General features: G+C 37.4%; 1 protein-coding gene across 12 annotated transcripts in view; it reads left to right on the forward strand.

Annotated features, from left to right (window-relative positions):
- Window positions 1-23,080, forward strand: part of LOC131679245 (dual 3',5'-cyclic-AMP and -GMP phosphodiesterase 11) — a 422,056-nt gene that overhangs the window by 249,707 nt on the left and 149,269 nt on the right. For 5 of the 12 annotated variants that reach the window (XM_058959936.1, XM_058959935.1, XM_058959934.1 and 2 more), the window contains one exon: window positions 398-526. The exons of the other annotated variants lie outside the window; for them this stretch is intronic. The gene's annotated coding sequence lies outside the window, so the exon portion shown is untranslated. The remainder of the gene's footprint in view (window positions 1-397; window positions 527-23,080) is intronic. 12 annotated transcript variants of the gene reach the window in all.

Consider the following 23,080-nt stretch of genomic DNA (forward strand, 5'->3'; position numbering starts at 1 on the left):
GTGCATTGAAATTCATTTTTTTAATATTTTGAAGCAGTTTTGATTGCATAGCTTCGGATCGCTTAGAAATTACTAATGAAAAATGAACTGCATTCCGGAAACCCTAATATTTAGATGCCATCATCGTCGCGCTCATAGCTCTATGCGTCCTAGTGCATGTTCATAATTCACCCGATTCTGACAGCAACCGAATATCCATTTGCATTTTCATCATTCCCACTCGCCTGCTCGGTGCATGTGTGTGTGTGTGTGTGTGTGTGCTTTATCCCGTGTAGTGATTCCGGACTGGGTTGAACGCAGCGTCACTATTTCATAATTAGATTTTGCGAGCTTTACGCTGACATTGTTTTCGGAAAGGAATGCGTCATTTCGGATATCCTCTTCTGTGTATTTTTAGATTCCCAACGGCAGCAGGGCAACGCGCATCTCGGCCTGCAGTACCATCATCACCACCAGCACAAGCTCTGGAGAACGCATGACGCGGTCACGCTGCTGGGTGCCAACTGGAAGATAGCTCAGAAACTAGGTAAAGACAATGGTTGGGTTGGTTCCTATCCTGGTAGATGGGTTTCGGAGAATTACTGCTAAGTAGGTTGATTTTTGGAGCGGGTTTGGCGCTTCATAAAATCTGATGGGATATTGAAACATTTCTACTGTAATCCTATCAGGTTTTTTAAATCGTACAAACAAGTCATGAAACATGTTAAGTTTTAGTTAGTGTCGGATTTACATTTACTAAGGAATGAAATACTGTTCCTAGAATTCTTCAGAATATAATCTATATACAAATTTTGAGAGCATACATAAATATTTTGATTTTGAAGTTGAGGGGTTATGTTGTCCTCGGTCAACAACTAGGATAAAATATTGCATCTAGGGTAGACGGCCTTTCTTCATGTCATTAGTCAAGATGTCACACTATTCAACATCTTTGCTTCGTTCCTAAGAAGTAATACAATGAATCATCTGGATTGGAAAATGTAAAATACTCACTAGACCTATTCACATTTTGAAAAAGTTTTGAAATATATATCGGTCAGCTCAAATTTTTGTTCTAGGTGTGAATTTAATAACTTTCACCAAAAATGACTTAATTTGGGCATGATTTAGAGGTGTCTCCAATCAAAAATCGTGCTTTGCTATGTTTCCATAGGAAGATCACTTACACTCTGATTTTATATGCACTACATGCCTACATATCATCAAAAGTTGTTCCTTACGCGTATCTTAACATGTTTTAATAGGTGAACATAGCTCTAATCACAATATAAAATTTGTTAACTGGATTTTTATACAGAAAAGTATATCAAAACCAAGAAAAATTAGTAGTATTTATAGTATTACTCGCGTTTGAGCGAAGTGAAAATCGGTATTAGGTATCGGTGTAGCCAATGTGTTCAAATGGGTGGGATGAATAGAGGTGCTAAGATGAATTGGGCACTGATAGAATATATTCGTAAATCGCTGCGAATTAGATTCGTACAGACAATTTTCATAAAATATTCGAATTTTTTCGTAACATATGATGAATCATTCGTAGTTCAATTGAAACACTTTTATTTTTTATTACGAGTTTTTCGTGAAAACCACGAAACGACTTTCGTTGGCTTATTACGAAACGGCTTCAATAGGCAAACGAATTGTTAACTGCTATACACGAAAGTCATCGTAATATTTACGGGCATCATTCGTCAAACCGTCAACGTCAAAAGAGAGGTAGAATATGGGTCAATAATTGTTGATCATCACGACGATCTCGGTCTGACTATTTAGTAACCGTATCCGTGTCCTCCGGTTTCAGGAAGATTTCCTGAACCTCTTTCGCTTCCAGTTGATCCATAATCCGGAGCACTACGGATCCAGTTGAGCCATCGCGAACTGGTCGTTGGTTTTGTATGAAGAAGTTTGAATTTTTCTCTGCTGGAGCAATGTAAAAATAATATGCTATTAAATACGAAAACTTTTCTAAGATGAACGAAATGAATTCGTGCGACCAACAAAATCGTTCGTAATATACACAACCGTTTATTAAAGTAAACGAAACACTTCGTTTCATTCCGGAAAAATATTGCCGTTTTCAACAATAACATTCGTGCAATGTATACTAAATACGTAAAATTTACGAAAACTTTCGTACATCAAGTGGCCATTACTTCACATCACTATCTTTCTAGTCCTCAATAGAGGTGAGCAGGTTGAAATAAAATCGATTTCGTCAATTAAAAAAAATAAAAAATCGTTGTCGTCATGGATCAATGTTTGTGATCCTAAAAGAACGATTGAAAAATATCGTAATAAATGCGAAAACTTTTCTAAGATAAACGAAACGAATTCGTGCAACTAACAAAATCGTCAGTATTATACGCAAACATTTATTAAAATAAACGAATCATTTCATTTCTTTTACCAAAATGATGTCGTTACCAACGACAACAATCGTGCAATGTACACTAAATAAGTAAAGATTACGAAAACTTTCGTTCATCAAGCGGCCATTTATTCATACCACAATAAAATTGATTTTGCCAGATCGGTTCTTCAAATAAAAAAAATCGGTATTGTCAAATATCGATCCCAAAAGATCGAATGAAAAAAATATGCTAATAAATACGAAAACTTTTCTAAGACGAACAAAATGAATTCGTGAGACAAACGAAATCGTTCGTAATATACACAAACGTTTAGTAAAATAAACAAAACATTTCGTTTCATTCACGAAAAATAACGTCGATATCAACAATAACATTCGTGTAGTTTATACCAAATATGTAAAATTTACGAAAGCTTTCGTTCACAAAGCGGTCATTCTTGTTGATGAAATGAACGAAACCTACTATTTACAATGCACGAAAATAGTTCGTTGCAGAAAACGACGAATGAATTCGTGTATTTCAGGTTCAATTTTATAATATTTACGAAGTTATATTATCAGTGGGGCATTGTTACGGTATTTACAGTACATATCCTCAATAGTGTTTACTTAAACTTATGTAACGATATGAGCACTTTAACTGAAATTAAGCTCTTAATAACAAGCTACCTTTAAAATGCAAGTGGTATTGCACGCCTATCGCGGTAAGGTGCCGTTCGATAGCAATTCGATGGAATTAACAAGAATTGGTCGACTTAAATTCGGCGTTTTTCATTAATGCATTCGAAATACTTGGGTACACCTCATTTCGTATTGTTCAGGTTTAAAAATGGCGCCGTAGCAAGAGTAACAGCTTATTAAAATGTTGTACCTGCGAAAAGGAAATCCAAAATACTGCTACGCAGATTTGGTAACATCACTGAAAGTGTCCATATAAACTATGACCAATGTTACGAAAGTGTTCGGGAAACGTCTAACGACTGTTAAGACCATCAAGAGGAAACCGAAACTAGAATTCCGCAATAGCCGAAAGAAGAGTTGCCAGCATTTTCAAACGTAGTTAATCATAACATTACCATTAGAGATGTCAGAAAAACAAATTGGAGATATCACGACAATGCAGGGAGCCAAGAAACGTTTGTCGGGCTGTTAACGTATAAAGTTACAGTGACACCCATTTTAGATAGCAAATAAAACATCACGGATACAGGAAGACAGTGTATATTGTACACATTGTTGACCAAGTTTGATTGCTTGATACTTCAAGACGCATTTTAAGCGATTCTTAGGTTAAGATTTTTGCATGGCTGCCTGGGAAGGAAAGATAAGTTTGGGTAGAAAAAGTTTCCAATTTGCGAAAGAATGTTTGGTTTGGCAAGCTGTTTGTAGTGTGGATTGAATAGCGAAATTTTCTTGACAACTGATACCGTCAATCAATTATTTGATTCAAGAAATGTTTGCAAAAACGATTTTGGAGAATTACAGCTGTTCCGTGCTATGTTAGTTAGACCTAGTTTTCTGTCACTACGGAAAAATGGCTCGGAAATAGTATACCTTCAACAACGTAGCTGTAATTGAAAAATATTGGGTACTGATTAAGCGGAACACAGCAAAACTTTTAATATTGGATCATAATTCAATTTTCAAATCTACTGCAAAATAAAGAAACAACCATTCAATTTATAATGATTATAGATTATATTGTATTGTTCAGAGTTTGATGGCTAAACGATAATTTGAACTCCATTGATCTTCCGTAGTAGGTTGGAAAGGGATATAAATATTTACTTCTATATCCTGACCATCAGGATTTGGTTTAAGTACCAATTCTCGCTATGGTTTTTCCTTATTTCTGTGAAAATAGATCTGAAAACATTACCAATAAAATTTAAAAGTTTACGGTTATGGCGAACTTTTTATTTTTACATGCTAGGTAAGAGAGGCCAACGGCATGCAACCAGACTTCACGGTTATTACGGTGTACTGCTCTAACTCAGCGCAGCGAAAGAGAGAAACATTAAAATGCCCATATAAAATAAAAAAGAAAATAAGAGGAATTTTATGAACGGACTTTCAAATGAACCTGTCCCAAACGATTTGTTAAGATAGATCCGTTTGTGTGTCAACGAAACTAGCAGAGCTTTTCTGAAAATCTCGACGTTTCAGTTTTGAAGTATTTTCCTCTGCTATAGATTTTTCTGTCGCCGATGAAAAATGAAATTTAATCTGACACGTTGTAAATTGGCACTGTTACTGATATTAACCTCTGTATTTCCATGTTGTTTTAAAACCTCCGATACGTTTTTCAAAGGGAAATATTTTGATTATGCAAAAGCCCAGATTTTTCGACCAAATATATTCATTTCTAAAACCTTTCTTCCATAAATGGTAGCCTGGATTAATTGCAATCGATTCATGTATAAATATGTGCATATCATCGATTTGAATTCAAAGTAACAGCATGAATAAATGTTTACCATGCTTGATTGCCGCTTGGTTTTATTCTTTATCGCTTGATAATGCGACAAAAACTGCCACAGTCATGTTGGTCCATGCATGGTCGCGGCAACGCAAGTTGCTTACGCCTTCAATTCGTTGCTCGCAATCCGAGCGCGGCAACATTCGACGAGGAGTAACTTAGTTACAAATGGCGGGCGATTCTCATCTCGACGGCATATTGTTAGGTAGAGTAGAGTGGTGTCAAGTTGGTCAGTTTTTTGGCGAGCTCCTGCGACGGCTTTTTACACTCATTTTGACAAACAAGCATTCGTTGGAAAGGTGTTACATCTGGGAACGTTTTGGGAATAATGATTTTATGCATGGCTAAAGGGCGAACACGAAATTATTGCGACACATTCAACAGGGCATAACTTTTTTACCATTGGGTAAAAATCAACCAAATTTTGCACACTTTCTCATTGATGTGTATTGTTTACATGCTATCAAACTCGAAGTCGTGTTTTTCGATTCAACGAAAATGGAGGTGAACCAACGCGAGTCGAGAGAACCAATTCTTTCCAAACACCTGGAATTTCCTGACCTGTCGCACCGGCAGTTGGGAAAAATGTTGAACATTCACCATTCAACCGTCTTCAGACTGTTGAAGCGGTTCCAGGAGCGGTTGACGTTGGACCACGGCAAAGGAGCTGGACGAAAACCGGGACCGGAGAACAAAAAGACGAAGGGAAAGGTGAATCGGATGATTAAAGCAAATCCCAACGTCTCAAGCCGTGATTTGGCTAAAAAGACCGGCATGTCGCAGAGCTACGTCCAGAATGCACAGAAGAGAGCTGGACTACATACATACAAGGTACAGAACTTCCCAAACCGCGATGAGCGGCAACAATCGACGGCTAAAACTCGGGCACGGAAGCTCTACGAGAAGATGCTGACAAAACATGGCTGCTGTGTGACGGAGGACAAAACGTATATAAAAGCCGATTTTAAGCAAATTCCGGGGTTGGAGTTTTTCACCGGCAAGAGCAAGTTCTATGTGGACGACAAATTTAAGAAGAAGAAAATGTCGAAGTTCGCCTCCAAATATCGCATTTGGCAGGCCCTCTGCTCTTGCGGACTGAGGAGTGAGCCTTTTGTGACAAAGGGCACAGTAAATGGCGAGATCTACAAATCTGAGTGCCTCGAGAAGCGCCTTTTGCCGTTCTTGCAGCAGCACGACGAAGCTCCGCTATTTTGGCCAGATTTGGCATCATGCCACTATTCTAAAAGTGTCCTGGAGTGGTATGAGGCCAATTCTGTCCATTTTGTTCCAAAGGACATGAATCCGCCAAACTGTCCGGAGCTGCGCCCGGTGGAGCATTACTGGGCAATGATGAAGCGGGAACTTCGGAAGAGCAAGAAGACAGTCAAAGACGAGAAGGATATGTTAAGAAAATAGAAAAAACTGAGAAACTGGTACCGGATGACACTGTAAAGACTTTGATGGAGGGCATCAAGCGAAAATGCGTTCAATTTTACACTGAAGGCTCCATCGGTTAACTTTTCTTTTGATTTTTGAAGTAAATATATGTATAAAACTACCCTAAAATTTTGGTTTGATTTTAAACATTATAAGAAAATTGGCATGACATTTTCGGTGTCGCAATAATTTCGTGTTCGCCCTTTAAATACTTTTCAAGCTAAATCCAACAAGGCGAAGGTACGTTTTTCGATGTTTTGAAATCTAGGGGTACAATAGGTCGCTACATTCGTGGTTAAATAAAACAATGTACACACCCTCAAAATCAGCGGTTCAATCGCCGAACAATTCCGAGTTGTCTAGATGGAACTTGATCACTTATCAGTGCAAAAAATTTCATTTGCGCGAACCTTCTAACTTATAACCATCGGATCGATCTGAAACATCTCGGAAAATGAAAAGCGAATTAAATAACTTCAAGCAGTAGTGTAGCCTAGAGGACGCTTTGGGGTTTAACCAACCCCCCCCCCCCTCGCCCAAAAAAAATTGGATTGAAGTTAAAAATTTATTTATGCTGACAGATTTAATTCAATATTGCAATGATAATTATCTGATATGTACATTGATAACCTATTGCTTGAAACATCATGAGAACCTTTGAAAAATTGTGGGAATGCGATCCTGATCTGTAACTGATCTATTGGTCTTGATCTCACAGTTGTCTCATCATCATCAATATCAACTACATGCCCAAAAACTTTCCAATAGACACTCATTCCAGAGTTCGGAAATCAATCATAATCATAATTATAATTTCCTTTCATATTGAGTTCAGTTTTGAAGTGGAGTACTGTAATATGGGTTAGGGTCTTTTTTAATAGGAAGCGAAACTGGAATTGCTTTAAAGTCTTAGAAACTTAGAACTGCTCACCGAAAAATTGCATAACTTTCAACATTTCCTGAAAATGTTTTTTATTTTGAGAATGCGTCGAGTTGAGACGAAAACGTTGCAGAATTAATAACGAGAAAACCACCTTCCAAAAGTAGGGAAATTTATGAAAAATGGCGTTTTCCGTTCCGCCAATTTCGCAGGTTTATTATCTTCGATGAAGTTTACAAACGATAAACAGCACATCATTTGAAAAAATAATTTTGGCGTTATATCCTCCAAGAAGTATTTATGGCGAATTTACTCTTCAAATAAATTTAGTTCCACACTTAATGTCTTCAGCAAAATTTTGGGGAGTGCTATTACAAATCACTTTGTTGAGGACATGAAGGCTCCATGTTTTCAGGGTATCAAAATATTTTAGGCTATTTGTATTGAGCTTGAAAATGATTTTTTTTAATTTACTGTTTATGATAAATCTCTTCTACTATTTAATAAATTACAAATTTACCTTTTATTCAAAGCTTGAGTTTGTAAAGCTCACAATAGAAAGTTATTTAAGAAAAACTAGATTAAGGAACACTTCGTACATATCATTTTATAACTCGATATACTCCATATACGTAGTATTGACACTCTCGAAAATTTTACTGAAGATATTAGGTATCGAACTAAATCTGTTTGAAAAAATAATTCTCCATAACTACTTCAATGAGATCTTTTTTATCAGAATATGGACTGTACTCTACTGCTCTTGTATGCAACAGTGACGTAAACACCTTAGAGTGTATTTTTCAGGAAATCAGTTTTTAACTTCATTGGTGAGGGTAAAAGCATGCTATCGTCACTTCGTTTTTCACGTTTCAACAGATCATTTTTTTATTTTTATTTGAATTGCTTACACTGAAAGATGTGGATTTTCGTTGCGAACTTAAAAACACGAAAAAGTTAAATTTGACCGAAGTGTTTGGCGTCACTTTTGCACACAAGGGTAGTCTAGGGGCTGGTCACTAGGGTGGGACAAAAAATAGATTCTAGCTCCGAGCAACTTTTTGGGTACCATTTGGGTCCTAGAACATCTGTGCAAATTCTTAGCTTGATCCCTGAAACTATATTTTTGCGCCCACTGTTCAAAGTTTACATGGGATTTTATATGGGAAAATTAACTTTCACAAAATAATTCCTCCAGGAGTCGCCCATTGCTTCCTAAAAATAAACCGTTATGTGGCTTTTGTAGGAAATTTAACACAGAAACAAAGTCTCGAAAACTACGAAACGATCTGACGCTTAAGAAAAAAGTTATTAAGCTGAAACCAATTGATGCTCTGACGATTGATAAAATATTCATTTTTTCTAGCACCACTGTTGTTGGTTGTCCAATTGTATGCAATTGTGTTTTGATATTCTCTTAATATGTCTAAATCATTTTCCCCTACTGTTTGGCCACTTCTCAAGAGTTTTGAGGGATAAATTGAGTCTTCTTTTGTATATAAAAAGAGAAAATTAAAAATTTTGTATATAATTCGACCATCAGCAGCAGTGATGCTATGAAAAGTAAAATTTTCATCATTCTTCAGGGCATCAATCGGTTTTTGCTTAATAACTTTTTCCACAAGCATCAGATTGTTTTGCAGTCTTCTAGACTTTATTTCCATGATCAATTTTCTATAAAAATCAGATATCCATTTATTTTTAGGAGGTAACGGGTGACTCTTGAAAGAATTAATTTGCAAAAGACGTTTTCCCCATACGAAATCCCATGTAAACTTTAAACCGTGGGCGCAAAAATATAGTTTCACCGATCGAACTAAAAATTTGCAGAGTTGTTCTGGGAGCTAAATGGGACCCAAAAAGTTACTCGGAGCGAAATTATATTTTTTTCATATAACCATGTCCCACTCTACTGGTCACCCTAGGAATTTATATTGCATAAAATTAGAAAAAATGCATTTAATTTCCATTTTTGCATCAACTTTGCACTCCCTCGCAGAAAAGTTTGTTTAACAAACGTCCTAAGCTGATTCATTTTGTTGATTGTGAGGCTAGTTTATTGTGTGGTTTTGAAGTCTTACACGTAACGCAAAAAATATTGCGCGCAACGCAAAATACAGTATGAATTTTTAATTTGATGTTAAGGAATGAATTTAATTTCACTGATTTTTGATTTAGCATCACAAGTGATCTGCCCCTAGGCTCTACAGTGTTGTAAAATTTTTCGAATCTCCAAAGTTGATGGTTTCGAAATGACGTGATCTTGACCTCAAATATTCTACTCATTGGTAATATAACAAAAATAAAATATTCATTAAAATCTATCCTAACCTACTAGAGACAAACTAAAACGCTATTTTGCAAAATTCTATTTCTATTTTACGTAAATGTTATTTTCGTAATTAATCAAATAAAGATTTCGTCTCACGTTTACGCATTCTTAAAAACATTTTCAGCGAATGTTGAAATTTATGCATGTTCATAGCCATTCAACCTATTCAATTTCGCTTCACATTCGAAATAATGTCACTTGTCCACATTTCGGATGTCCCTTCAAAAGTGAGCACAATTGGAAATCTTACGGTTACGATTAGTGTCAAAACGCCGGAATAAGTTTCTATGATGCTGATAAGATATAACAACTATGGATTCCCGACTACGACATCAGTTAGAACATTCCCGCAATTTTCCATGTCTCCGTTATGCTAATAACAATAGATTAACCCTCCGGAAGTCGCGCATATGGCCCACTGAATAAGCAGCCTCGGATACCCCAAGACGCTTGTTTTTCAGAGCAGCGTGCATTCAATGCACTAGCGCGACTATCGGAAGGTTAAGAATTGATCAGATTATTTTTATTGAAAGAAATTATTAAATTAGTCAGCATCAATAAGTTATTTTTTACTCAATAAAATAATTATGGTTTGGATGGGGTTTTAACCTTCAGCCCTGTCCCCCTTAGCTACGCCACTGGACTCGCATCTTTACAACAAAAACAACACCCGGGAAGAAGTTTTCCCAAGTATCAGGTTACACTGTATCGATTTTGTTGGCTATTTTCGGCAAATTTAAGACTAAGAGAAACGAAAGCAATGAAATTGAAAGACGGATAGGTATTCTAGAGCGAATCAGTTATAAACTTAGAACGGAAAACTAGAACCACGCAGGCTCATATGGGCATGATCGAAAGGAAATGCGAAGAATTCTTTGCCTTCTGCAGAGTAGGAGTTGGGCGTTGCACCCAAGCCTACCGCATGGTTTATGGTAGAACATAACTCATCATCATGTTTTACCGCCGATCCGACGTACATTTTGCAATTAGCTCGTGAAGGGTACGCGCTGATAGGTCATCGGACCTTACCTCCATATAGTCATTTTCTATATGCGCGGGAGTTGTCACTTTCAACCACGTGTTTTGGATTGTTCTGCAAAACGAAACGTGTTGAATGATATCAATACTGCATTGCGGAGATGATGATACTGAAGATAGGCGACTTCCGTAAGCCTATGCTCCATTTACCATTTCACGAAGTATCGGACATATAGAACGAAATTTAAAGTCAGCGATCGCGGTTCACGTAAAGAACATCGAATCCTAATTTTTCGGCTGATCATAAAATTTTACATGTTGTAAAATTACGAGCCACAACTCAGTGAGCTTGTGGTAGATAGCATTCTGGCGAAGTTTATAATTTTTTGACCAAACTACTGTGTGTCACTATAGCCCAGTTAGTGACGAGGCGTGCTTAGTGAGCGAATGGTTGCCGGTCGTTGTTTCGAGTCCCAGTATTGCCGGTTACTATTTTGTCGTGACTAACGACTGATCCTTCAATATAGAGGTCCCTTTCAAAATCTCAGAAGAAAAGTAGACTGTATTGAATACAATTAATCAATTTCTTCACCATTTTGTCGAAAATGTGAATTCAAATAGTTCGTGTTGTTCCGTGCTACTAGCAGACTCTAATATTTTGAAATCCGATGGTTGCAAAGTAGCATACACAACGATTTTTTTCGTTGTTTCACATAGAGGAGGTTGTATCACCAGAAGTGTTGAAGCGAGAACCCAAATCGAGTCAACGGAAGCTGTTTCAGCAAACCATCCTTATAAGGTCGAATATATAGGAAGCCCTATTCTTCGCTCATTCCTAGTTTTCACCACTCTTGTGAAAATTTGATAATTGTTTTATTCTATTCACTATATTAATTTTTTTTTACGCGCATTTGACAGAGTTAACTTAAATAAACAAAGTTATATACGTATTTTTTTATTTCGATTATAATGGTTTGAACCTCAGTGTCATTGGGAAAATCTCTAACCCTATGCGCGGAGTTGGGAATCGTACCCAGGTGGGCTTCGTACAAGGCAATCGATTTTCCAACTACGCTTTAATAATTGATACAACTCGTAATAGCATTGCAATAAATTGAAAATTAACGGATACTTCCACCCCAATAGTTAATAATTTAAATTAGGAAATTTCTCTAAGCTTCCTTTACTTTTGTGGGGGTGGGCGTAGCGTATTGGTAAATCGATTGCCTTGTATGCAGCGCATCTGGGCTCGAGTCCCGACCCCGCACATAGGGTTAGAAATTTTTCATAAGAGATTTTTCTAACCCGAAGAGGCGAATGACCTTAAGGTTAAAACCTCTATAATCGAAATAAAAAAAAAATTTACTTTTGTGCCAGGTTACCGCTTATCTATTTGTTCAATGTGTTTTGTGACATTCATAAGAAATTGAGTTAAATCTTTTCTGCATGTTGTGTTCCACAAAGTGTCCTGTCATTTGAGCGAATACCATTTGGCCGAATGCCGTTTAGCAGAACGCCCCCTCCTCCCGAACGCATCGGAAGTAAGGCCCATGGCAAAATACTGGGCTAATCTGAGGAAGACACGAATCAAAAGTTGGTTTCCGTTCAGAAGAAGCTGCAGCCAGATGTTGTGCAGAACCTAATTAGTGGAGTTAAGCGTAAGGTGCTAGAGTACGGTTATGGTATTGAAGTTGAATGAAATAAATAGGGGAACATGGAGAGACTTGGCTATGGCGTCTTCTATTCGATTCTTAATTTTTTTTCAAAAATATTTTCATACTTGATTCGATCCCTTAAGGTAATTTTAAAAGTTTGGAATGAAAAATCCTTTACTTACAGAGAATATTACGTGATTAATAAATTTGCATTAAATGATATAATTTTTTATCAATATTTGTATGGATATATCTACTCGACTACTAATTACTTTTAATGTACTAATATACCATCTTAATCCTTGTGAAGCAGTGAAATGATTTTACATAAATTGAAACATTGGAATACTTATTACTAGAATTTGCATGACATTGAACGCAATAACTAATGTTGGGGAGACTTGACGAAGATTTTATGGGGAGACTTGACCAAGTGGCAATTAGCTGAAGAAAGATACACAATTCCTGATATTTTTTATGCTTTGGTATCTACTGTTAATGTTAATCACGCCATAAATCACCTCAAACATAAGTCTTTATATTTTAGTATTAGTAAGCAAAGTTAGTAATAGTAGGACTGATTTCGTGACGTGTGAACATGCAATGCAAGCAGCACAGTTAATCCAACGACACGACTAGACACTAGCATTCCAAGACTGTATCGCAAATCCGACTACCCCTCAGTGACTCAGGTAACTGGTAATGTCAAATATGACATTTGGACAGAAAATGCATAAAACTAGCAGCACTTGTGAATCTTTTATTTTCTTTTAACAATCTCCTATAGTTACCGTTGCTTCTCCTGGTTACACACTGTCATTTTTGTATCATAAAAAAATAATACACATGATCGAATCGTTCCAGAAATTCTCCGGACGATATCAAGAAGCATAATAATTTCATATAGTGTCATCGTGTTTAATACGGTGAAAGCTTCAAAGGTACTAGAATAGCAAATCGCAAAATGTTAATAATCTGCTCAGTTTTTTATAGGTTTAAAAATTGTCGAATGGGATTGATGGCAACATAGCGACTTTTGTGAAAGAGGTGTTTTAGAATTATTTTTTTTACCAGAACGATGCATATTGGTCGTGCGGTGGCTCCTCAAAAGCACATCACTGATCCACCCGTTTGCCCGAATTATACAAACAGGGGCTGTGTTTAAGGTTCAAGTTACCATTTTTAAGCATGTGTTAGAATTGAACGCTTGGTAGTGTGCGTAGGAAAATTTGTGTTCAGCTTTGCCACCGGATTATCCATTTAAACCTTTTCAAAACTCTAAAAGAAGAATATCAGTCGATTTATTAGATCATCACGATTCAATTCATGCAAAATACCTGCTGGAAAAACCATCGGCTTAGCTAAATGGTGCTTTTGAAAAAGTGGCTGTAGATTTTTCATTGCGCAGTTGTGTTGCGTACCCCAGCTCGGTGTGGTAGTGTGATAAAAAATCACAGCCACTTTTTCAAAAGCACCATCCAGCTAAGCCGATGGTTTTTCCAGCAGGTATTTTGCATGAATTGAATCGTGATGATCTAATAAATCGACTGATATTCTTCTTTTAGAGTTTTGAAAAGGTTTAAATGGATAATCTGGTGGCAAAGCTGAACACAATTTTTCTTACGCATACTACCAAGCCTTGAGGTAACTTGAGCCTTAAATGAGCGGTAGCGACTAATGATATACAAATTACGATGCAGAAAATATTGCCATTGCGCAAGAATACGAAGTGGACTGAACCTAAAGCAAAGAAATCCAGGTATTCCTGGCTCTGTATCTGGTTTAGATGACGCTGTCACAGTTGGAACAATTTTCATCTTCATTACTAGAGGGGCAGATTCAGAAAAAATATGAGGGAGTTAAACATTTGGTTTAAAAATGAAGATTTGAAAATAAATCTAAATGTATGTATTGTAAATGTATAATTTATTAGTTTCAGAAAGACATCCATCTAAAATTTCACAAGTTGAATATTTCGGAACCCTGATACCTCCACTGGATCCACACTTTCATTACTAACATTACGTTATGGCTGAACCAATCGACCGCTTTGCCAAAAATTAAGGCAATACAAAATCTCATGCGTAGAGTCCGAACAAGCTTTCTATCAAACAACAACTACTATATGCATCAGCTGATGGAATGTGATGTTCGTGACTACTGCTGTAGCACGTAAGATAGGATGATCCGCAAATGGGAACTCCGTTAACGACACTCAATCATCATCTGACCGCCAATCGTGAAAAAGACACAAGCAATATCATTTTCAACAGAACCGGCACAATAACACCGCCGAATGCTATTAAATTTAGTGGAGAAACGATTCCACTATACAGCAAAGTAGTAAACCGTGGTCTACAGATGGACAGCAATCTCTCCAAGTCTAATCAGGTCAACAATGTGGTTCGGAGGATATCCTTCGAACTTTCCGAAGATTTGCTCCGGTTCTCTCACTCCTAACAAGACTTAAGCTGGTAAGATCTGTGGTAGTTCCAAGTTTTACCTACTGCGACATAGTTAATTACCCCGGACTGTCAGTATCACTGAAACAACAACTATATAGGTGCTTCAAATCAGCTGTTCGCTTCGTCTACAACCTTCGTCTTCGTGATACAACCGCCGCAGTCAGAAACACGATCCTTGGACACGGTTCACCAACTACCACGAAAGAATTTACTGTTTCCTGAAGCAAGGGCATAGCAGAATATTACAAAACTACAGCACCTACGAGGCCAACAAGAACGCATACGATGCTTCATCATTCCGCGACACAGTGGCAAAATCTTACTTGTGTATGAAGTATCCTATTGGAACGCCCTACCACTAAACATAAAAGAAAAACCCAGTATTGCATCGTTTAAAAATGCCTTCAAACTTCTGGCTCAATCATTTCATTTTGACTTACAATTAGTTACACACCTTTTTATTTTATTTTTAACGAGTTTTTTTTCTCATTTTTTGTAACTTTATTTGTATATTATGTATTTACCGGTATCCAAGTAACTTCCTTGATCTGATTCAAAGTCTGTACTAACAGGTTATCGTACTCAATATAATTACAAAAGGAACAATTCGTTCGAATACACATAAAAACTAGTACCATCCAAACCTTCAGCAGCATCGAGAATTCGTCTTGGTTTTTATTAATTCAAAAATGGCTACGAACCATGGTTTTGCTCACTATATATTTTCATTCCATTGTAAAGCAATTGTTTAGGTTATCACTGTTCTTACGACATCCACCTAGTCCAACTTCCGCTGGTTTTTCGATTCACTGCGGGATATATTTACAATTTTCCATTAAAGCTTCACAAGAGATGTTATTTTTTATCCTTTCCGTTGGGTAGCTTGATTCAAAATTTGGTGTCCAATACTAAGGAAGCCGAACGTGAAGGTGTCCATGGAAAGATTGTAAATATCACCGTATTTGACCAGTTCATTCAAAAACTAGATTGATTTGGCATGTTAACCATATTGCTGCGACGTCTGTGTCACCGTCTTCTACGAAAGAAAGTTCGTCTTCAGTACCCACTGGGATCACTCCTCAAACTGTTCATTCAGTTGCGGCTGCCCTTTTCGATTCCAACTCCGACTCATAGCACCACATAGTTCGATACCTTGGGTGACAAGCAACCGCAATTCCTATCGATTTCCGGAGTACGATGTGCTTATTAAGCTGACGGAACGGAAACGACGTTTAAACCTATTCCTTTATTTTTCATCAGTAATAGGAATTACATTGGTTAAATTTATGCATACAATCATTACCTTCTTGACACGAATGCACCCGCCGGTTTAAAGTGTCGTTAATAAAATCAAAAAAAAAATTACCTTGCGCTCAATCTCGGGTGATGGTGACTTTGTAGAAGTACCATTTCTGATTTCTCCAGGCGTCGCAGGTTCCTCGTACGAAGAAGAACGAGTGTAGTTACGATGCCGATAACTTCGTTTTTCAGTATTTCAAGTAACTAGGCAGTTTTGTATAACATGGTTGCTATACAGCAACTGAAAATTAATAAACAAAGAAGTGTTGCTGGAGAAATATTTTTAGCGTTAGAATCAAGGGGTCACTCAATGCGCTGGTAACTGGCGGTGAATGGCTCGGACCATTTTTTTTCGCAATATTTCACTAAGTTTCAGGTCGTGTCGTTGGTTAATCCTTAAAAAGAAATGCATTAAAAAATCGAAATTTATCAAATGCAACCCTTTTATATTTTTTACTGCTACCAAAGGATCTCAACAATATGGAAAAAAATAATTTCAGTATGTTTTAGGTCATTATTTTTTGGTATGATTTTTCGAAATTCTCTTGGTCAAGTCTCCCCACGCCTTGGTCAAGTCTCCCAGCAGTGGGGAGACTTGACAAAAAAAAAAACGGTCACAGAAAAACTTTTGTAACTTTTCAAAAATTAAAATATAAATTCTGCAAAAAATCATGAAGACGCACAATAATTTTGCACATTATATCTCAATGACTTTTGAGGGATTGAAAGCTTTTTTAGAGATTTATGTAGTTTTAGTTGAAAACCTGGTCAATGTTCCCCTATGCCAAAAGCTTTCTAATGGGTTATATTTTATTGTCTGAAAAGGATCGGTCCACTAGGTAATTTTCTACAGCGTTTTTTCTGTGCTGTAATTTTATGTGGGACACCCTTCTTCAGTTATTTGAATTGAAATTGATTCCTTTTCAAGCTTATCGATCCATACTAATGTATTGCTTATACAGTATTGAAATCACCGTTACAAAATATCAAGCGAATCAACACAATATGTGTTCTAAAAACAAAAAAAAAAACCTGACATTCGAATAAATCGCTTATGGCACTAGCATTCGTCCAAATGGCATTCGGCCAAATGGCATTCGGCCAAATGGCATTCGTCCAAATGGCATTCGGCCAAGTGGTATGTCGAAAATAATGCGCAGACCCCGCTATCGGCTACGGGTACACACTGCGTGTATCTCAGCAAGCTCTGACATAGAAGACACAAGGCTTTTGCGCAAGGGGTAAGCCGCTTAGCACAAATCGAGTTGTGCTTGAAAACAAACGGCGTGATCGCCTGTACCACAATACACAGTGGAAACAATCCGACCAAAAGGGCATTTATTTAGAATCCGCTGGAAAAGTGTAACAGTATAAGTACCAAACGTTGCGGAATTTTAAGAAATAAAACGCAATCAAATTTGTTCACCGCACGTAACTCTAGCTGGAGATATAGGCTTTTGAACATCCGGAACTTTACCGGTTTTTCATCAAATCAGAGGCCTAATTCAGAAGCAGCCGCAAAAAAACAAAAATTTACACCGCGGAAAACTCCAACAATTTACGGCTATTTAAATCGAAGGACAAAACAAATTTCGTCCTGAGTTTCGTTCCAATGGAAAATTCTGGGAATTTATATAGTAGTGACTTCGGCGAAGAAACAAACATTGCTCGAGAATTGGAACGGAAAAAAATTGTTGAATCAATATCATCTGATAAACTTTATGAAAAAGTTCGTGATTTTGCTCGAAGCAAAGTGTAATTTTGTATCATTGAGTGAAAGCTGTATAAAAATATTGTAATTTTAGCTCATTTTGTGCATCCCAGTTTCCCTTTCGCCGGGATCATCTTTTTGAACAGACGGTACCGAATCCATCACAATCAGATAATTTCAAACTCCATTGACGGTTCTCAACAAATTAGAACAAAAGTATTTAGCTACGAAAGTCAGACCTCGATAGCCTCACACTTCTTCCTACCCCTTTTTCAAACATTATTGTATCCGGCTGTCGACGGTTTCCTCTTCCCTCATCACAAATTATAGTTCATCTACCAAGTTCTTCAAAAATCTCCTCAAGGCTCTCGGCACCCTTTGTTTCGCAGTGAAGCTAAAGTTTTACAGCTACTGTAGAACTGCAACAGTGCGATAAACTTGAAACCGGTATACAAACACACGCACACTCACCAAACACGGATGCGGACGGATGAGATGGTGCAGGGCGCGTACAGGTGGTACAGGTGGCTGTATGGTAGTGCAAACAATTACCGGAGGCAGCCATCATTCAAGTTTTTCGCTTACCATTCCGAGCGATTCGGACGGAAGTTTATCTGTTTGGATGTGCGCCTGTCCGTGCAGTTTATTCCTGCTTTCACCTGTCCATCAGCAGAACGGTCGGTCGTTCCGGTGCTGGTTCTAGTGCCAGTGGTATGGTGCTGGGGGTTTGCTAGGCGTGGGAAATGTGAGCTTAGCCCGCAGTGAGTAATTGAAGCGTGAAATGAAGATGCTGCTGAGTGGAAACTGTTTATGCCTGCTTTTATAAACTTTAACGACTTTAATAGGTTGCTGTTGAGCTTAATGCTGTACATGTGCTTTTTCCTTCGGATCGACGTTCGACTTTCGGGTTATCTGTGGGATTATAAATCCTTAAAGCTTTCTCATATAAAAAGCTTTAAGGATTTATAATCAGACACATACCACCAGATGTGAATCAGAGCTGCGGAAATGATATTTACACCCGTTGCTAGAAAAATGTGAAATTCCTCAACGACACCCTTTATAATATGAATTTTCACATGGTTGATGACGTAAATTGCTCAGTCCCCCGAGAAACTGCGATAACTGAACTGACCCTAAGTTGAAAGTGGAACATCAAAGTGAAAAACAAAAGCCTGGAAGCAGTGCAAATGTGTCACCACAGTTTTCCAAGTACGGCTAAATGTTTTCAACAATAAAAACTAAAACCCCTGCTGTAAAAATGGGCTGTCAAGAGCCCTGGAGCTGATTTTGACCTTTTCCAGACGTTTTAAAGAAAATTAAATTAAACGGGAAAGGGTTGTTCCGCGTAAGTTTGATGACCTTTCTGTTCTACCGTATCCGCAGTGGCTCGAAACATTGAACATCAGATAGAGTTTAATTTATCCAAACATTTACTTCGAATGGGCTGTGACAAGGGTTCTAAGATTTTAGTGAAATGAAAATGTTCTGCTGGGGCTCCTTGTATTGCTTGTCGTGGTGAACTTTTAGTTGATTTATTACAGTTATTGAAGAAATCGAACTTGACAACCAACAGATGAAACGGCAACAAAAGGCTTAGAGCCACCGAAAGTTTAGTATGAATATATGTGTTTAATTTAACTTTTCTAATATTTTTCTTCATAAAAGCATTGCTCAGCGAACCTATATCAAGGCAGAGTGGGCTGTAGAGTGATTATTCGTTTTCTTTTCGTGCTGCCAGATGGTGATTATAGTTTGGTTCCCGAATAACGAATCATTTTCGTTTGGCTAAATATTAAAATGAACCTTGGCGCTCTGATTTTCCTGGCAATATGCAAAGAGATCACAATGTACCAAATATACCAGAAAACACAAAACAATATTTCAGAAAAAAAAAACATGCTCTCCGTGTAGTGCATGTTTGATGCGCTCTATGTGTGGATATCTTGCCGTGTTGGTATGCAAATAGTTCCCCCAGTTGAGCTCATTCAGCACTCGCACCGGGTGCTGTAAATCAAGCAAAAATCCGGCCCCGGAAGAATGATGAAATTCGTCCTTGCGTGGTACAACATAAGCAGTATGGGTCGGGAAACATCATATCAAAGAAAAGTTTTCATCTTCGTGTGTTCAAACTCCATTAAAAGTTCAACCTTGTTACTAATCCTGATAATAGATTGAATAAGGTTCGAAAAAAAGTTTGACCTTCACTGTACCACTTCACAACATAGACCCGGATAAGCTATGCAGCATGGCATCAACTACAAAATATGCTGTGCATGTGTGCTCTAAACAAACACAAACTTTCACGTTAGAAAAAGAAATGACGTTGGACTAATGTAACATCAGTAGAAGTAATGATAATGTGAAAACTGTAATTTATCTTGTGTGAAGGAAGATCTCACCCATATCCCACCAGAAGTCGCGTAGTGCGATGAGTGCACCATGTTCAGAAATTCAAGCGAAATCTTCTTAGAGCTGCAGACGGTTGCTTAAATGTAGTTGAAGATGTTACTTCCGGAGGGTTGTGCATAGAATATTGTTTTTTTTTCGTGTGTCAAATCTGGCTTCCATAATGAAAACAATATGTTAAAAAAACATTAGAAATTAAATCGATCAACTTGCGTTAAGCAAAAACAAGCACTTTTCAGAACAACATGAATAATTATGGCATACCAACAAGCACAACTTTTAATTAAAAATAATTTTATGCTGTAAATCGAAACCCATTAAAAGTTAAACAATTGCAATTTTTTATCGATCATACTTTGTTTATCCAGCTTTTAGCAAGTAGCGTCCAACCATTAACAGAACGCGGTCACGTGCAAAAACTTCCATCAAAATGACACTCCGTCGAACGATTCTGGCAGTTCTCTACTATTACCAACCCCCTCCAACTCCCACACCAAACGACCGATGGATGCAACTCGGGTGTTATTTTTCAATCAGCTTTCATTAATATGCAGACGCCAATGGCGGGTGCTCAAAAGAGGGAAAACGGCGGAAAACTTTTAAATTTTAAATTCGTTAATCTCTTGGCGATGTGCCGCGTGTTCGACCGGCTTATGATTTCCGTCGATATAAGAGTGACAAATCGGATTAATTCTCTCTCGTCATCGGCGTGGTATCGGTTTTCAACGAGAAGTTGGAAACTGTTGTGGGAAGATATATTTCCATCGTTTCGAATAAAATAGGGGAAGATAGGAACAATACTTATTTAGCCCTAAGTGTTTACTGATAAGAACATCTGATGTTCGAGAGCAAATTGGTTGCAATTCGGAAATCTCGGACGTGCGGCCCCATCGTTGACCATGAAATGGAAAATAACAGCACAATACAACTACAACACAAAACAACAAACAGCCTGGAGTTTTGCACTTCCGAAAGAATAATGGACCCTACTGATAAAGCCTAAAGCTCTTTGCCATACGAGGTTGGGATTGCTAGCATATCCTTGAGTTTTAGCTCCCTGTGGATATGCGATCTATCTCTGATCCTGCACAAGCAATACTTGAACGCACCCCAGCACATCATCTGCATCTGCATGCCTTCATATAATTGTGATGTACATAGATCTTCGAGTTTATTTTTTTTATTCATTTCGTTTATTTGATAGGCACAAATGCGTTAGCTTGGCGGTGCCAAATTCTTTTGTTTTTACATTTTGGATATTTTAAAACTAGGAGGTTATAATGCTGAAATATTTTTTTTTAAAGAAAAAAATTTTACAGCTATCTTAAGACTAGAAATAAGTTTCTATATACAAGAGAGGGAGCAAAAGATTTTTTTATGAAAAATTTTAAAACAAGGAATTCAATAGTAATAGTTTTTTTTAGGAAATATTTACAGTTATCTTAAAACTAACAATATAGTTTGGTACACAAAAGGGGGAACAAATATTTATGAGAAATTTCACAGGTGTTTTAAAACTAGGGATTCAATTCTATTTACAAGATGGGGGACAATAGTTTTAACAAAGAGGTAAAATTACAACTATCTTAAAACTAGGAATACAGAATACAAATTTAAACTTTTTTAGCGGATACTTATGCTTGGTCAAGATATTCAGAGGGGGCTGTAAGATCTTCGAGTTGATGTTTTTTGATGTGCCGCATGCATTGACTGTCATAAAAAATAAAATTCGTCCTGGCAAGCGTACTTCGGAATACCAGAAACGGGTCTTCAAGGGCCCCATGTGTCCGGATGCCTTCATATATAATTGAACCCAGTTATCATAAAGCAGCATAAAGGTCGTTGTGATTATTGCCCTCGGCACAAAGATAGAAAAACTACGGTGTTTTTTTTTTATCCATACGTTTATTTGACACGGCATTTGCAAAAGCTTTTTACGCCAGTTTCTTTTTTTACATAGCACGTTACAAAAATCCTTAAGACTAATTTTAACTATACTAGTAATTTGTCTAAAACTAACACTGAAATCACTTTATTGTTTGCTTTTTTCCATACATTGTTATATTTTATAATGTTCTCGTATTTTCGGGAGTATTTATTTACTTTTTTTCTGTTATTGTCTAAATTTAAAAACTGAATATTCTAGGACACTTTGATTGGTGAATGATTAGCCTTGGATGAGAGTATGAGGGGATGAATTTAATTAAATTTTGACAGACGCTGTTTTTAGAAAATGATAGATAAGTTCCATGTATAGAGGATCGCGATACGCCAGGATGTCTCTAACAGGAACATGGATTGGTCTTCCTCGGACTTGTAAAGAATCTACTAATTGTGATCTGGCTTCACGATATTCAGTGCAGGACCAAACAACATGCTCAATGTCATGGTAACCCTCTCCACAAGCACAATGATTACCCTCAGCGAGCCCAATACGACGGAGATGCGCATCTAAAGTATAATGATTGGACATGAGCCTTGACATCACACGGATGAAGTCCCGACTTACATCCAATCCTTTGAACCATGCCTTCGTTGATACTTTAGGGATAATTGAGTGTAGCCATCGTCCCATATCTCCATTGTCCCAAGATGTTTGCCAACTAGCAAGTGTCCTCTGTCGAGAAGCGCTATAAAATTCATTGTAAGCGATGGGTCTTTCATATATTTCACCATCTAGTGCACCAATCTTGGCTAAATTATCAGCTTTCTCATTGCCCGCAATAGAGCAATGGGCGGGGAGCCACACTAGGGTAAATTTATAACATTTTCTTGTTAGGTTACTTAGAGATTCTCGTATCTTCCCCAAAAAGAATGGATCTTGATTATCAATCCTCTTTGAGCGTAGAGCTGCAATTGTGCTGAGACTATCAGTGAGGATAAAGTAATGGTTCGGGGGTAAAGTATTAATTATTTGCAAACTATAGTGAACTGCTGCTAGTTCCGCTATATAAACAGAGGCGGGTTCTGCAAGTTTGAGAGAAATTGAAAAATTATTGTTGAAAATACCGAAACCAGTGGCCTCACTGATTCGTGACCCATCAGTGTAAAACATTTTAAGGCA

The sequence above is a fragment of the Topomyia yanbarensis genome, chromosome 2 (genome assembly GCF_030247195.1).
Source record: "Topomyia yanbarensis strain Yona2022 chromosome 2, ASM3024719v1, whole genome shotgun sequence".
Lineage (NCBI taxonomy): Eukaryota > Metazoa > Arthropoda > Insecta > Diptera > Culicidae > Topomyia > Topomyia yanbarensis.